Here is a 4028-nt window from a genome sequence, read left to right on the forward strand (position 1 = left end):
AGATTAGAGCACAGAGGCATGATGGGAATGAAGTTTTATTTGCATTTTTTAAGAATCAGCACTGCATCTGTTACCCCCCAAAAAACTGCACTGACTGAAATCAAAATAGGAATATTTCATTCAAAAACTAAACATTATTATTTACTTAATTTCATATATTATTATTTATATACTATTATATAATGTATGTATAAATATTTTGAATGACTTTTATACTTGCAGTTCATTTTATTTTTGGCATTTGTATTAGCAATTGTAATATTAAGCTTTAGTTATTCATATAGTTTATCATATAATATTTATATTTTATTTTTATTTTAGGTTAATTCCAATTAATTCAATATTTAGTTTTTCCCCCATACTAATATTAGAATTGTACTTATTAATATTTGAATTAGTTTTTATATTTTAAGTTTTTGTTTTACTTTAAGTTTAAGTAATTTTGTTAAATTAGTCATTTTTTTAAAAGCATTTTTTAAGTTATCTTTTTTGCTTGAATTAAGTTTTATTAGGTGTCTTTTTTTGTGTGTGTGCATATTTTAAGAATTGGCTCTAATTGCGTATTTATGTTACCCAAAAATACTGCACTGACATAAATCAATATCATTTTCACCTTTAAAGGAATATATAATTAAACAACTGAAAATCATTCATCCTCATATATCAGCATGTATATTATTTTAAATAGCTTTATTTTTGTACTTTCAGTTAAGTTTTAAGTTTTTCATGAATTATTGTAATATTTAGCTTTAATTTTAGCTTTATTTTATCTTAGTTCCAGTCATTTTAGCATTTAAACTAAGATTATCATATAATATTTATTTTATTTTATTACAGCTTTATTCTAATTAATTCCATATTTAAGTTTATTTCTATACTATTATTATTATATTTATTCATATTTGATTATCATTTTTAGCATATCTTTTAAGATTAATTTATTTGTATTTCAGTTTTAGTTTTAGTACTTCAGCTTCTAACTTATATATAATTTAATATAATTTCATCTGATTTTATTTCAGTTCGTTTCCAAAGCAGAATATAAAATAAAAAATGTTCATCTAATATTAATATTTATTCGAATTAACAACAATGATTTGGAATAGTTTTGGAAAATAACAACATGGAGTCATGGAGCTCATTTACATATAATATTAATTACAGTTATTAGGGACCACATTTGTTAAATAAAAAGTTACAGGAACAAATTGGTGTGCTGCATAAACATCATTTGTGTTTTATGGAAGAAAAAAAGAATATGGGTTTGGAACAACATGAGGGTGAAAACATTGTTTAAAGCAGCTCATTCTCATGATTATGACATCTTTATGAAAGTGCAATGAGATGGAATTTTGGAGTTATCACAATGGAATGCATTCATCTGTTCCTCTGAAGCTCCTCCTTCTGTGTTATTATGGTCAGAATGTGTTGCTGTAGGAGGACAGTGGAGAACGGTGGGCGTTCTCTCCTTGACACACACTTGAACCCTGAGCTTGTGATCAGAGCTGTGATTGGTGGGTTTATCTAGAGCTCTGCATGATTACGAAAAGCTGCTCCCAGAGCTCTACGTGAGCTGTTTTTGCTGTGACCTGATGACACTCGGTGTCTTGAACTTACACCGAAGTGTGCAACTTTTCATCCCTCATGCTTCCAGCCCTGCTGTGTCCTGCTGCTTGCAAACACAGCGGCTTTGTTCAAAACCCAGTCCTGCTGTCTACATAGGTAGCTTCCTCCTAAGGCAGCATTATAACTGAAAAATGCAACCTCATAAAAACTAATTTAGCTGGTATCGATGCATCCACGAGGAACCTTAAACATCCATGGATTCTCTACTTTCTTTCTTCACACTTACAGTAAAGAATGCATGCTTTTGCTAGTTTAACATGCTGCTTTTACATGGCTCAACGTCACTTTTACTCAAGAGTTCATTCGGAGGTAATACATGTGATCAGTATCTTAATACGGGCAATGCACACACATTCCGACAGGGATTAACAAACAGAAGCGGGATTGCTATCTTCTTCCGGATTATCGTATAGACAGAGAAACAATCGTTCCAGGTTTTGTTTTGGATCGGATGATTTCGATTCTGTCATCAGACACAACAGCTCATGCAGACATCTCGACGTCTCAACGGCAATGTTGAAATTCCCACATTTACCTCTCATGACAAGAAGATTACGAAGGTTAATATGTGTGTAAAAGTCCAATTTGAAAAACACACTCTTTTACTGCCAAGGAAAAACACACCAAAGACATTTCCATCGATGATCTTTGTTGTTCCAAACCTGTATTAATTTCTTTATTCGACTGAACACAGAAGAAGTATTTAACCATTGATTTCCATAGTATTTTTACCATTTTATAGTAGTCAGTGGCTAGTAGCAATTGTTTGCTTATACCAACATTCTTCTGATTACCTTCTTTTGCGTTCAGCAGAAATACATACAAACTTACAAAATACACATTTTTCATATTTAGGGGAACTTTCCCCTTTAAGTGAACTACAGTTCAGAATTAAGCTCATTCCTTGTGTGTGTCTGCTTGTGTTCATCACCGAGGGCTTTAATCTTTGTTTACAGTCACAAATGATACCTTGTGTGCTCCTGACAGTGTTGAATATATAAAGTTTGTTCTGTTATTTTCTTTAGGGCAGTACGTTCGTTCTGCTGTCATCGGAGTGACGTGTGTCAAACGCTGACCTTCAGCCGCGACATGAACTCTTCATCTCATCTTCTGCTGAGGAAGGATTTCTCTGCCACATGTGCTCGGATGCAAGCATGAATGCACACACATGACAATACACTCTCTCTCACACACATGCATGTGCACACGCTCACACTGCGAGCTGTCCTGTCTGCCATTATTATTAGAAGGAGACACTTGATCGTTCTTTAGGATGCTTGGGCTTTGAAACATGGCTCTCACACATACACATTTGCCGTGTGCTGGCGCCGCTCTGTCTCTGTCCCGGGCTGAATGGGAATCCTGTGCCACCGGGCGCAGTTGTGCAGTTGATTTCCTGCCCTCCTCATCAGCCTTTTCTTCATCTCCTTCATGTCTCCTTTCTTCTCCTCACCCTCCCTCAGGACCCTGCACAGAGAGCAAGAGAGAGACTGAGGGACTTTAACTCTATACGGAACTTAGTGTGACACAAATTGGGGTCGGATGTCTTTTTTTTTTTTTTTAGGTGTGCTAAAGCATCACAGTGATCAATCTAACTAGCAAAACAACCCAGCCGAAGTCTCAAAGGCCTATTACACATTGCACATGTTTGGCAGTGGCTCCCCGATTTCTTGTTCTGAATGTGAACAGAATACAGAAGTCACTCCTGAATTCATAAAGGCTGACATAGTGGACACTATGTGAATATACATAAATATTTAATATTAATTGATATATATTGCTAAACAAATGTTTGCAATACTTTGATTAAGATTTTTTTTGACTGGTTTTGCAAGAATTGGCAAGAATGTTTCTCAGAAAGGCTGCATTTATTGACCAAAGAGAAAAACAGTAATGCTGTGAAATATACCTAAAATCAATTTCCTATTTTATTTTATTTTCAAATGTAATATATTTCTGGGATGAAAAGTAAATTTTTCTGCATCATTGCTCCGAAACATCATTAGTATGAAAAAAATAAAATAAAAATTATTCATTTGTATTTTCAAAATTAATACTTTAGTGCTTTTATCCAGCAAAAAATGCATTCAATAGATGAAAATTGATGGTAGAAAAATTCACGTCACAAAAAGAAATTTCTAACTAATTTTGGGCAATGATTTTTTTAATTAATCAAATTTTTAAATGAAGCTGTTTTCAAAATTGATAATAGCAAGAAAATGTATTAATAAAAAAGAAAAAGAAAAATCTAATTTGAGAAGCAATAATTTTTGAAGGATCATGTTAAAATGAAGACTGGAGTAATGATGTTGAAGATTCAGTTTTGTATCATAGAAATACATTACGTTATAAAATATAATAAAATAAAAAAAATACTTTAAATTGTAATAAAAGTAAAATAA

This window comes from Carassius auratus, chromosome 26 (genome assembly GCF_003368295.1).
Source record: "Carassius auratus strain Wakin chromosome 26, ASM336829v1, whole genome shotgun sequence".
Lineage (NCBI taxonomy): Eukaryota > Metazoa > Chordata > Actinopteri > Cypriniformes > Cyprinidae > Carassius > Carassius auratus.